The sequence below is a fragment of the Podarcis gaigeae genome (assembly GCF_964106915.1).
Source record: "Podarcis gaigeae genome assembly, chromosome: 5".
Taxonomy (NCBI): domain Eukaryota; kingdom Metazoa; phylum Chordata; class Lepidosauria; order Squamata; family Lacertidae; genus Podarcis; species Podarcis gaigeae.
The window spans coordinates 74703297-74717640 of record NC_139681.1 but is presented as its reverse complement, the minus strand read 5'-3'; positions in this window follow the sequence as shown (position 1 = coordinate 74717640).

Here is a 14344-nt window from a genome sequence, read left to right as displayed (position 1 = left end):
AGGGTCTCAGCGGTCCCATAAAGGACGAACTTGCCAGGGGAGACAGACCTCAGACCCTGGAGGAGGTGGTGCAGAGGGCTCTGGCGATTGGGATACGTCACGAGGGACATCCTTGGCACAATGAGGAAGAACGTCAGGTGCGTCCACCAGCGAGGACGTCTTCTTTCATCCCCAGGGAGTTCAGTCAGTCACATCCCTCGCCGCTGGGGAGGCAGGGGGAGGAGCCGATGGAACTTGGTGGTGCTAAGGCTCAAGCAACAGCCAGAGCCCCAGCTTCCGGTGCAGTAAAGGCGAAGCCTCCTAGAGGGACCAGGAAGTGTTACATCTGCGACAGTGCACTGCACATGGCGAAAGAGTGCCCCCAGAGGCTCCAGAAACACACTGCAGCTTTAGCGACGGTAGCTGCAGAAGTGATCCAAGAAGAGGAACCTCAGGGAAACGACAATGCCTGGCTGGAAGCAGAATTGCTGGGGCTCAGCCAGGCGAATCTGTAGAACAGTCCCCAGCGTCTTTGCAACCCACAGACCCTTTACCACCCAAGCCAGCGGTGCAGCTCACTGCAACACTTCAGTTGCCAAATGGGACCACCCTAGAAGTGCCCCTCACGATCGATTCGGGGAGCAACGCCGATTTCGTGGGGATGCAATTCGTCAAGCAGCATCGCATAGCGCTTCTGCCCGCCACAACGCCTCTGAACGTAGTCACGGTGGATGGCAGGAAATTGCTAGGAGGGCAAGTTGTGCAACAGACACCTCCCATGGTGATGCGGATTGGAGATCACCGAGAAGTCATTAGCTTCAATGTCACCCACCTGTCTGACACGCCTATAGTATTGGGCATGAGTTGGCTGGAGAGACACAGTCCTGCTGTAGCGTGGTACCAACGCCAGATCACCTTTTGTTCATCGTACTGTGCTCAAAATTGCATCCATGCCTAAGATTGATGATCTCCTAGCAACCGTGAGGAAGGGGAAGATCTTTACCAAATTGGATCTGCGTGGAGCGTATAACCTCATACGCATCCGGGAGGGCGATGAGTGGAAAACGGCCATGTTCACGCCTCTGGGCACGTATGAATACAGAGTTATGCCGTTTGGTCTCCAAAATGGATCTCACGTCTTCCAAGCCTTTATGCATCACGTGCTAGCGGGACTCCTCTACAAGAAATGTGTGTGTTTCCTCGACGACATCCTGATCTTTTCGGAGACGGAAGAGGCCCACGAGAGGGACGTAAAGGAAGTCCTGCAAAGACTACGGGAGAACAGGCTCTACGCCAAGTTAGAGAAGTGCCAGTTTGATGTGACGGAGGTGGATTTCCTGGGCTACAAGCTGTCCGACAAGGGGCTGGCCATGGACAGCGTCAAGGTCCGCGCGGTGTTGGACTGGAAGAGCCCACGCAATCGGAAGGAAGTCCAGAGATTCGTCGGCTTCGCCAACTTCTACCGCAAATTCATCAGAGGTTTTGCAAAGGAGACGGCAGCGATCACGGACACTCTGAGTTCCAAGAAGAAGAGGTTCGTGTGGACGGAACAGGCGGAGCGCTCTTTTCGGAAGCTTAAAAGCCTTTTCGCCTCCGAGGAGCAGCTGCTGCACGTGAATCCAGGCAGGCCCATGCGAGTAGAGACCGACGCGTCAGACAGGGCGGTTGGAGCCATGCTCCTGCAAGAAGATCCACATGGGAACTGGAGACCCGGTGCCTTTTACTCCCGAAAGCTCAGCAAGGCGGAGCAAAACTACACCATATGGGACAGAGAGCTGTTGGCCATTCACGCAGCGTTCAAAGCGTGGCGACACTTCCTCATAGGAGCCAAGCACACAGTACAGGTCCGCACGGATCACAAGAACCTAGAGTATTGGCGCACGGCGAAGCTCCAAAGCCAGAGACACATGCGCTGGGCGGAATTCTTCGCGGATTTCGACTTTCGGATAGAGTACATCCCCGGAGATTCCAACGTTATAGCCGATGCGCTATCCAGGAAACCGCAATATCTCAATGAAGCGACACCAGTAGCAGCCAGGCACATTTTCGCACCGCAGGCGTGGTCGTGCGCTGCCATCACAGTAGATCTGGACGCGGTGCGACGCGCGTTGCAAGTGGATCAGTTCGCACAGTCCAAGATGGAGGAGTTGCGCAGAGGTGTGCAGAGTGGCGAAGATTTCCAACTACGCGACGGGCTGCTAACTCGCAAAGGTGCCCTCTACGTGCCAAGCGACGAGCTTCGCGCAAAGGTTCTGCAGCAGTTGCACGACGCCCCCAGTGCGGGCCACTTCGGCAAGGAGAAGACAATAGAACTGGTGGCAAGGGACTTTTGGTGGCCTCGGATGCGTGGAGAGGTAGCAGATTACGTCGCCAGGTGTGACACTTGTCAAAGGTCCAAGCCAGTACACCAGAAGCCAGCGGGGCTGTTGGAACCGCTGGAAACGCCACAGCAACCGTGGGAGAGGGTAGCCCTGGACTTCGTTAGTGACCTGCCCAGCTCCAGAGGGAAGACGGCGGTACTGGTGGTTGTGGACCTGTTCACCAAGATGGCGCACTTCATTCCGTGCGCAAAGGTGGCGACGGCGGAACAGACTGCCAAACTCTTCATCGATCACGTGTTCAAGGTGCATGGGCTGCCGCAGTCCATCCTGTCCGACAGGGGGCGCCAGTTTGTTTCCAATTTTTGGCAGAAGCTTTTAGGTATCCTGAACGTCAAGATCAACCTTACATCGGCGAGACACCCACAGACCAACGGCCAAGCTGAGAGGGTCAATGCGATCATGCAGCAGTACCTGAGATGTTACGCCAATCAGCGACCCGCAGCTTGGGTGGACTACCTGCCGATGGCAGAGTTTGCCTACAACAACACGAAGCACGCGTCCACGGGGGTGACGCCGTTCTTCGCGAACAACGGTCGTCATCCCAGAACCTTCCCGGGGTTCGGGGCACCGAGAGAGGGGGTGCCGCAAGAAGCCGACCAGTTTGCAGCGGAGCTGCAGGAGGTGCACGAAGAGTTGCGGAGACATTTGGAGCTGGCCAAGCAAGCATATAAGGTGCAGGCAGACAAAAACAGGAGAGCGGGGGAGGAGATCCAGGTGGGGGACTGGGTGTGGTTAGCGGCCCAAGCGATGCCAGCCAAGTCGTTGGCCAAGAAGAAGCTAGGGCACAGGCAGTTAGGGCCGTACCAGGTGGAGGCTAAGATCAACCCTGTAGCCTTTCGACTAGCCCTCCCCGAAGGTTCCAGAGTGCATCCGGTATTTCACAGGTCGGTGCTCACCCCCTACAAGGCACCGCACAGGTTTCAGGAGTCTGAAACAGTCCCGCAACTACACACTAAGTCACAGGAGAGGGAGAGGGCGCCTAGGGCCGAACCACTCAACGAGGTCACAGAAATCCTGGACTCGAGATGGGGGAAAGAGGGGGTAGAATACTTTCTAGCCACAGAGGGCACTCCAGCCAGTGCCAACGGTTGGGTGCCGGGCTACGCTTTAGACGAACCTCTTCTAAAAGACGAGTTCCATGCCCTTTTCCCGCATAGACCCATGCCAGCCGAGTACTTTGATGACTGGCTCTTTACGCCCACACTCTCAGACAGTACTTTCCGGGGTTTTTCTTCAGCCGAGGAGAGAACGCCAGAATCTAGCCCGCCCAGGGGATCGTGCTCAGGGGTGGACACAGAACCCTCCTATTGGTGGGACGAGCAACCAGAGGAGGACTGGCGCAGGAAATGGCTGACGGGACCTTGGCCGGCAGCACCAGACGAGGTACCAATGGAAGAGGGAGAAGAGAACACTTTGGGTCAAGAACCCGAATTCGAACACTCATACACCGAACTGCAAGCAGAGGATATGGAGGTACACAACCTGTATCCTGCATCCACCTCCGAAGAGCTGCAGCTCCTACAACCTGCACCCGAGGGGCGGGAGGGGGGAAGGGGGGGCTTCGAGGGGGGATGGATGTCAGGGTTTCAGGGACAGAGAGCGAGGGGGAGGGGTCCCAGGGCGACGAGGAAGAGGACGACGACGACCCGAGGTTGTCAGTGAGTCCGTCAAGTGAATCGGAGGATTCCCAAAAGGGAGCCCCCCTGGTCAGGCCAAGGGGCAGTAGAGAGGGAAGCAGTCAGAAGCAGGGGAACGAAGAGGGAATCCCCAGTGGGGGTTGGAGATCGGGACCGGCCTCTCCGTCGGAACGGAGTGAAGGGGGTGGAGTTGCCAGTGTGTCAGAAAGAGCAGAACAGGAAGCAGAGAGGGGAAGGAGTTCGGAGCAGAACGTCCTGCCGGAAGGGGAGGAGTGTAGTACCGAGAGTAGCGTAACGGTCGAAAGGAAGGTCAGAGGCAACGTACGCGTGCCAAGTTCAAATGTGGAGGCGCGCGGAAATGAGGAGAGCCCTGAGGAGGAGCCTGGTCCCAAAGCACGAAGGAGGGGGGAGCAGGCGTCAGAAGACTCAGCCTCGGGGGAGTCCCGGAGGGAGGGAGCACAGGGGGGCAGGAAGACCCTGCGGAAAAGGAAGGAGAGGAAAAGGTGGAGCAGTACAAGCCTCTTAAGCTGGTGCAGGGGCGGGACTGACTCAGAGGGGACTTCTAACATCTAAGGGTAACAGATGCTGAGCCACGGAGCTTGGATGTAACGACAACAATGTTCTTCAATAAAACCTTTTGTATATAACTTGGACTGGATTTTGGTCTCTTGTGAGCTGGGACCTCAGGTGGCTCTGACACTAAGTTTAAATATAACTGGTAAATTGAGAGCAAAACTGATGAATGAGACACATGCAAAATGAATAAATTAGTTAGGAATTCTTTTTTTAAAAAAAATAAGTTTCTATACCACCCTTCATCTGAAGATCATAGTGTGGTTCACAATATAAAACATAAAAAATACATATAATAACAAACAAAAATAATAACACCCTCCATACAGTTTTAAAGGCCATAGATTGTTTAAATATCCAAAGGCCTTGGGTAAGAGGAATGTTTCTGCATGGCGCCTGAAGACACCAGGTGTCCCTGGGAAGACCATTCCACAAGCAGGGAGCCACCTCAGAAATGGCCCATTCTTGTCTTGCCACTCTCCAGACCACTTGTGAAGGAGGCATACGAAGACGAGTCATATGGGGAGAGGCTGTCCTTGGGGTATTATGGTCCTGAGACATTTAAGGCTCTATAGGTCAAAACTAGTGCTTTGAACTGGGAAACTGGAAACTACCGGTAATTAACAGCCAGCACAGGTGGGCCATAAAGGATGACATCCAATTTTGACATCCCACTTGTCTTATCAATGTCTGCTCGCACGAAAAGGACTTCTCCTTCCTCTCCTCCCTACAGCCCTAACCCCACAACACACAAAGTCTGCTCCAGAGGGTTTCGGACACAGGTTTGCTGCCTGTCCCTAGAAAAATGTGGTTGTCCTTTTTTTTGTTTTGGAGAAAAGTGTCCTCTTTAGATTTCAAACGGGATGCCTTTTTTTCATGTATTTGAAAAGTGAGAGCCTGAGCAGGAGTTTGTGTGGTCAGAGGATGGGTTCATGGGGAGGAGAGCTGGGAGCAAGAGAGTGGGATGGGACTGGGAGGAGGGGAGAGAGAGAGAGAGAGAGAGAGAGAGAGAGAGAGAGAGAACACTTTTGCGTGGGCAGAGGGTGGGTCGTGGAGACTGGGTGGAAGTTGCAATGCATGGGGCTGCTCCAGTGGAGTCTTGGGTTTTGCATATGCAGGGGGCATAGAGTGAGAGATGGGTTTGCACAGCCCTGGTGGAGAGCAGGGATAAATAGGATTTTTGCACAGGCAGAGGCAGGTGGGTCAGACCCCATTTGCCATTGTAATTGGTAGCTTTGAAGTAATTTCTGTAGCAGATAAAGTATTTTTTTACTGCCCCACCTCAATTCCTTCCTAACAACCTGTTCCGTAGTTTGCCCAACCTGTCCTTTATTTTGCCCAACCAAAGGTGGGAACCCTACCCCCAGCACTACTCAGAGAGGCCAGAACTTAAACCTCAGACTTTCTGTAGATATTCTACCACTGAATTATGGCTCGTCTCCAAACTTTTTGCAGCAACAACCATTTGACATAACGAGAATATGGAAAGAGGAAAGGAGTGGGGAGGGAATGAATTCACAACTCTCTTCATTTCCTACTAGGCTGGTTTAAATAAATGTAACCTCAGTGTTCATAACAGAAGAGAGGAGATGATTCTCCTGTGTGTGTTTTTGTTTGCTTAGCAACAGAGAAATGACTTTTCCCATCAACAATGTATTAGAGAAAATATCTTTTACAGTTACATTTTATACTTGCATTAAGAGTATGACAAACTACCTACTAAAGTACCTTCCATTTATTTAGATAATATGTTATCACCCACCATATGCTACATAAAATGTACTCTTTTCTTTGTAGAAAATCTTGGTTAATGAAGGAGCGAGCAGAGTCAGTGAAGCAGAGTCCACTTTCCCCCACTTAGAAGCACCAAATGTATTTTACCCAGGAAGCCTTTTGAAAACACTGTTTAACCTAAGTCAGTTATGTAAGCTATGAGGTTATCAAACAGGATGCAAAAACTAACCGAGGAAGAAGCAAATATTTGCTACTACACTACAATTTTGACAGAAAATTTAATAATCCCATGCTTCAATATTGGGTTGGATCCAAAGAACCGTGAACAAAAGAAAAATACAAAATAGCTTGTGCGAATGCCTTTACTGTTCTGCAAATGCTTGTGCAATGAGGCGGTTTCATGGTTCCACTTCCACAAGTGATTTAACAAGCACAGTAGTTCTCTTTGGATTAAGTTCCCCTTTCCTCATGTAATCGTCTCTCAGGACCTTTCTGCACTTACAGTTCATAGCGGCATAGTTGCTGGGTTTTTATTTTATTTTATTTTGCATTCTGCCATACAATATCATTGTTATTCAGCTAGCATTCTTAAATAATGTGCATTTTGAAAAAGAAAGTTTTTTTCTTTTACTGTTTAAAAAAACACTCAACTTTTGGGAAAGATCTGGAATGGATCCTCAATATTTGCATTTCTTTGGTGTCTGTTTAAGCTTTATCTCTCTTTCTGTGTGGTTTGTGTTGGTGAGTGTAACATGTGTTCTATGTGGGGCTACCTTTGAAGGTGATCTGGAAACTGCAACTAATCCAGAATGCGGCAGCTAGACTGGTGACTGGGAGTGGCCACCAAGACCACATAACACTGGTCTTGAAAGACCTACTTTGGCTCCCAGTACATTTCCAAACACAATTCAAAATGTTGGTGCTGACCTTTAAAGCTTTAACGGCGTCTGTCCAGTATACCTGAAGGAGTGTCTCCACCCCCATTATTCAGCCTGGACACTGAGATCCAGCTCCGAGGGCCTTCTGGTGGTTCCCTCACTGTGAGAAGTGAGGTTACAGGGAACCAGGCAGAGGGCCTTCTCGGTGGTGGCACCCGCCCTGTGGAATGCCCTCCCATCAGATGTCAAGGAAATAAACAACTATTTGAATTTTAGAAGACATCTGAAGGCAGTCCTGTTTAGGGAAGTTTTTAATGTTTGCTGTTTTGTTGTATTTTTAATATTCTGTTGGGAGCTGCCCAGAGTGGCTGGGAAACCCAGCCAGATGGGTGGGGTATAAATAATAAAATTATTTTTATTCTTATTCTTAATCAGCTCTGCTCTGCTTCTTTCTGACCCGTGTGAGGTACCCATTTGCAAGCTTAGTTCAGAGGAGAGACACAGCAGATGGAGTTGATGGTACTAAATCCAAGTGAGGCCCATGACAGCAATCATTAGCTGCCCACAACATTTCCTCATCATCACTAGGTTTGCCATAGCTGAGGCAGACATGTAGTTCATCTTCTAATCTCTTCTACTCCCATAAGGTTAGCATTCTCAAATACTAGACTTTAAAAATGCACACACAAAATGAAAAGGAAATCCCCGTGCACATGTTCATAATTCTGACATGTATTAACTGGAAGGGTCCATAAGGGGCATGACTACAGCCATGCAGGTTTTCTCAGTTTGGGTACAGCCCACCATTAGTGCGGAGAGGAAACCTCTGCATTCATTCTCCAATAACAGCAGCATGTGGCTAAAATTGCAGTCAATCAGCTCCAAATTCACTCTGAAAAACGTTGGCTCAAACAGCAGCTTTACTACTATAAATGGTAAGTGTGGAAAGAACCCTAGTGATGGGTGAGCAGAACCTGTTATAGACTGGAAATGCTCACTGAGTTACAAATCCAGAGCTATGAATTCAGACAAAAGGGCGTCCTGGACATGTGGCATGCATAAACAATCTTCATTGATTTTGGTAAGTCAAATGTCAGTTTGGTGAGCAGTTTTGACATGCCACTACTTCAAATGTAGTTTGAATCTCTAAATCACAGAAGTGGGAAAATTCAAAAACCACAAATCTGAAATGATTATGGTAATCCATGGCAACACTACTAAAACCAGATGCTTCTTATACCTACCCAACTATCTAAGAGTACCTGGGTTTTAAGCCTTTGTGGAGACAAGAGCAAAGGGGATCTTCCATCTACACAGCCATTCAGTTCACTGCCAGCATCAGAGAGAGCTAAGAGTCAGAGGTCTAAGACTGCAATCTTCTTTATATTGGCCCAAATCAAATGTAAACAAAAGGTAATAATTTTCCCCAAGATGGATCTGTTCTTTTTACATATGAAAACAGTGATCATCAGCTAGTCTCTTGGGTTCACTGAACAAACCAAGCTGCTGTTATAATTCTTCAGCTATAACAGGCTGTTGCTTTGTAGTTGATATGTATCTTGATAAATGGCTGAAATATACGTCAATAGCTGTCCGCAGCTTAATAAGGCTGCAAGAAACCTGTTATTTTTCAAGTGTCTCAAACAGATCTTTTTCAAGCAATGCTATAGATATTACTTTGTTTTTTGAATATATATATATTTCTATCTCTCTTTTGTACCAAAAAGGTCATTTTTAATACACACACGCTTGCTATCAATGGTGATTTTTTTGCTTTCAATAGTGTTATTAAGAAATAATAATAATTCTTATTACTTCACCCACCTAGCAATTGGCGTTTCTATACCTCGCTTCAAAAAACAACAACACCCTGGAGCAATCATATGCACAACACAATTAAAACATTTCAGAAATAAGCGGCGCATTAAAAATGAATCAAAAGAACAATGACTTACAAAACAATACACCCTCCGGGATTCCAGACTCCTTGTAAATATATGGTTCCCACTGACATTAATAGGAGTTACATAAATAGGGAGAAAGCAGCAGAGCATTGTTGACTACAAATATATGTGCTTAATATCCATTGCTGGGCAAAATACCTCCAGGGCTAAGAAGTGTGATTTGAAAGGCAATCGCCTCCTGCTCATGGTTCCAATTCTAAATAGATTCAGCTACTTAAAAACAAATTTTCCATTGCCTTGTTTTTCATTTGAGTAACCCCAAATATCCTTCACACCTGATCCTGATCCTGATCCTTTCTGCCCACTCCACACTGCTGATATTTAAGGGATGTTTAAAATCATGCTGGTTTCTTATATGTATTTAACCTGAGAAGTACCCTTCAATATCAGGCCAAAGGCCTGTCTAAGTCCAGCATCCTCTTCTTACAGTGGCCAAGCAGATGCCTATAGCAAGCCAGCAAAGAGGACCTGAGAGCAACAGCACACTCCTCTCATTTTGATTCCCCGGCAACTGGCATCCAGAGTCATGTTGCCCCCAGCAGCGGAGGGGGAACACAGCCATTATGGCTAACAGCCATCACCAGGTTTGTCAACCATGAATTTGGAAAATCCTCATTGAAAGTAGGTAGTGTGTCATTCTCTGAATGCTAGTATTAAATGTAAGTGTAAAAGATACATTCTTTAGCACACTGTTGATGGGAACAATCAATTGTCTGTTGCTAAGGAAAGAAAAAGAAAACACATGAGAATCCTGTCTTGTTATGAACAATGATGTTGTATTTATTTAAAGCTTAAAGGTAAAAGTAAAGGGACCCCTGACCAATAGGTCCAGTCGTGGACGACTCTGGGGTTGCGGCGCTCATCTCGCTTTATTGGCCTAGGGAGCCGGTGTACAGCTTCCGGCTCATGTGGCCAGCATGAGTAAGCCGCTTCTGGCGAACCAGAGCAGCTCACGGAAACGCTGTTTACCTTCCCGCCGGAGCGGTACCTATGTATCTATTTGCACTTCATGCTTTTGAACTGCTAGGTTGGCAGGAGCAGGGACCGAGCAACGGGAGCTCACCCCGTCGCGGGGATTCGAACTGCCAACCTTCTGATTGGCAAGCCCTAGGCTCTGTGGTACCAGGCATGAAATGGAGAGGAATGTGAATTCATTCTCCCCACCACACTTCTTCCCCTTTCTATCTTCTTGATGCAGCAAAAGGTTTGAGGGAGGATTGCAGCTTCTGGGGTAGCTTAGTTGGTAGAACATGAGGATCTTAATCTCAGAGTGGTAGGTTTGAGCCCCACACTGGGCAAAAGATTCCTGCATTACAGAGGGTTGGACTAGAAGACCCTCGTGGTCCCTTCCAACTCTACAGTTCTATGATTCAAGGATAGATGATCTGCTTTGCATGCCTTAGCATCTCCAGACATGGCTGATAAAAGCCCCTGCCCATCAGTGTGGACATTATTGACCTAGATGGACTCATTTCCATGGGCAATTTAAAATGGTGCAAACTGGTCAAAGTTGATGTCATTCTTCTGAGAACTGTTTGAAGAATCTGAAGAATTTTAAGCCTTAAAATGTCCTGTGCTCAAACAATTAAGAAAAACCTGTGGATTAAGAATCTACAGTGATGAAATATGTGCCTAAAAACATGGACAATTATGTTAAAGAATAAATTCCTCAGCAGCATGCTACTTCGCTGGGAATTTAATCGGAAATGGGAAGACGAGGTAGGAAAAGTAAAGAAAAGTCATGAAGATTTCATGCTCTAGTTGCACTTGGCGTTCTTACCAGCAAGGTTATTATAAAATGTGACACAATGGTCTAAAAATAAACCATCCTCTGCAGTTTTTTAAAATATATGTTATCAAAGCTTTGTTGAAAAATAAATAATATTTGTTCTGATTTTGTGTGTGTGTATGCAGTTTTATTTAAAACACACATACATTATTTGCCTGAGGTTCTTACTAGTTTGTGAATCAGTGTCTTTCAGTAAAGCAATCAGATTAAAAAGTAAGTAAATATATGATAGGATTAAACATTTATAGCCTGATCCAAAGCAACAAATCTCAAGGTCAAGAAGTATTGTGAATATGCCATTGGGTACATGTGAAAAGGAATGTTATTATTTAATGTGCCAGGTTAGCCCCAGCCTTTTAACTTTTCAGTAAAATGCACACATGTACCCAGGCTCTGAAACAATTTAGCAAGGGGCATTTTTGTGTAGGGGTGGATCAGTCAAAGCCAGTCAGGTGACAGGCTGCCAGCAATATGGAGCCAGTCCAAATATGCAGGGAAAATCTGTACTACATTCCTCTCAAAGACTCTTCTCATTGATAAGCTTGTTTTCTACAGTAGATGCAGGGGTTTTGAAAAGACTGATGAAGCATTCAAACAGTCCTCCCATTTAAAGCCTGAAGTGCTATATGTGATTCGGAAAACCCTTTGGGCCATAATTTTATTGCACTAAAGGGAATTGTCCAGCATCAGCTGTCCTTGAAATGCAACAAACTTCTGGATGCATGAAGAGCTCAGTTTGGTGATTATTTTTATTTTATTTATTAAATTTATAGACCATCCTTCATCTGAGAATCACAGGGCAGTTTACAATATAAATACACAAAAACACATAACATAATAAGGAACAAAGCAATAACATCACCCTACAGTTTAAAAGGTGATAGATGGATTAATTAGACATTAATCCAAAAATTCTTCAATAATAGCCATGATTAATATTTCAGCCCATTATGAACAAGGGGAAAAGGCTATAGCTTAGTGGTAGAGCATGTGTTTTGAATGCAAGAGGCTCCGTGATCAATCCCAGCAGATCCAGGGGGTCACTGCTTTACATCTCAAAGAGTTGCTGCCATTGTGTAAACAATACTGAGCTAGGAGGACCAAAGTTCTGGCTCAGTACAGGGCAGCTTTCTATGTTCTCTGGACTTGACCCAGAATGAAAGAACAGGCAACTGGGCAGCAGAGCAAGTGGCACAGCTTTGTCTCTATCTAGGAGATGCTGGATTTCCCTGCTAAAGCAGGAACAGAGTTGATCACCATGTCTGCCCAACATGAGTCATCCCTAATAGCCATCCAGCCCATAACATTCATTATAACAGCAGTCCATTCTTACTTTCCTTCAAGGGCCAATGCTTACTTTGCTTTGTGTAGATTGGCTACTTTACAAAACACATTCTGCTGCAGGCCAATTCATATATCCATTCTGGCAAAAGTCTCAGTGTGGATTATTGTCCTCGTACAGTTCAGGGTATAATCCTGAAGGTGTCATCCTCTTGCTTTGCCACCAGCACAGATTGCTGGTAAAACCACGTTTGAGCGAGTATCATTTACATGCCATTCATCACGGGCTTGCTGGCAATCTGTATTTAAATACTTAGGCAGATGCTTCACAGTGGATGCAATGAGCACCACGAGCCCAGTAAGTCATGCTGTGACAAACCAGAATGGATGTACAATGAGTCCTGTTGTGTACAAGATGCAACAATGCAGCAACTTCAGCCAAGCCGGGTGAAACTGCAAAAACTATTTAAGAACATCAAAGCTATAAAACAGAGAACACGTTGTGATATAATTTTTATCAGTTGTTTTTCAGTTCTAAACTAGGAAGAATTTGATTTTCTTAATGTTCTACTATGCTGCAATCCTGACTTCGTTTATGGAGGTAATTCAACTGAATTCAGAAGGACTTGCTTCTGATTAGACATTGAGTAAGATTGTGCTGTTAGCTGCCATTTTTGAACATGATCAACGTCTTACCATTAAAGATACCAAACTGTCAAAATGATGTTAATGATGTGACAAATCCCATGCTGCAATGTGATGTACTTTCCTGGGAGTAAGGACCACCACATTTTCTGGTGCTTATTTAAATATGTATGCATAGGTTCAGGCTAATTTTTTAAATAAACAGGCAAAGGTATTTCAAGGAAATCCCAGTGTACAGTGATACCTCAGGTTAAGTACTTAATTCATTCCGGAGGTCCATTCTTAACCTGAAACTGTTCTTAACCTGAAGCACTACTTTAGCTAATGGGGCCTGCTGCTGCCGCTGCGCTGCCGCTGCACAATTTCTGTTCTCATCCTGAAGCAAAGTTCTTAACCTGAGGTACTATTTCTGGGTTAGTGGAGTCTGTAACCTGAAGCATATGTAACCTGAAGCGTATGTAACCAGAGGTACCACTGTATGTTGCTTTCCACTAGAGCAACCTAAATTTGACAGTAAGGAAAAGCTGACGGCCACTTAATGCAAATCTTAAGCCCATCAAAGGTAAATAAATCAATTACAGTCTTGCCTGCTGATCATGTATTGAGACCAGAGGCGCCATATTCTCAAGTTGATTGAGGGAGCCCAATACAAAATCCTAACGTCATGTACACGATGTTGCAAGGAGCCACAGGGTGGAGGCAAACACCCTCTGAACACTAAGGGGGCTTTGCCCCCTCAAAAAAAATCAGAGTTGGGACTGCCTCAGCCCCTAGAAGCCAGCACCTATGCTTGAGACCATGCCTACTGAATAAGAGCTGCAGTCTGTTTTACTCCTCACAGATTCACAAAAATATGTATTTTACGTGTGTACTCATGAGAAGAGCTAATTTGGGGGAAATAGCTCTTACACAATTGGGTGCACATGAACAGAACTGGGTAAAATACCAGAGACAGAAAGAAATGATAAGGCTGAGAGGCAATTATTGCTGAGAGGGAAAATGATGAAGCAAAAGGTGAGACTTCTTACGGTAAATTGTTGCTACAATGTCACCAAAGGTAAAAGGAGTTCACTGGAGTGTGGTCACAACCATCCATCAGTATCCCTCTATGCACACTTTTGGGAATATACAATCCCTCTCCCAGCTATGACTCGGGGAGTGATGGAATAGCTAACAAAGCAGCTCTTGAGTCAAAGTTCAATTCTATCTGGGTTCTTCAAAACTCTTCCAACAGCTGTTTAAAAAGAAAAAGTCATTCTCAAAAGATCCTGCGTATTGCTTACCTGCAGTGGAAATCTAACTAGTAGCAAAACGAAAAGTTAGTTTGGTAGCAATGGCAAGAGGAGGGGGTTTGTCTTGTGGAGTAGAACATTGGTGAAAGCACCACAAGATACCGAAGAAATCAAAGATGCTCTGGGCACCCACCTACAGGAAAAGCTTACCAAACTCCTGAATTTGAAAAGGCTTTCGCTCAAAGGACTCA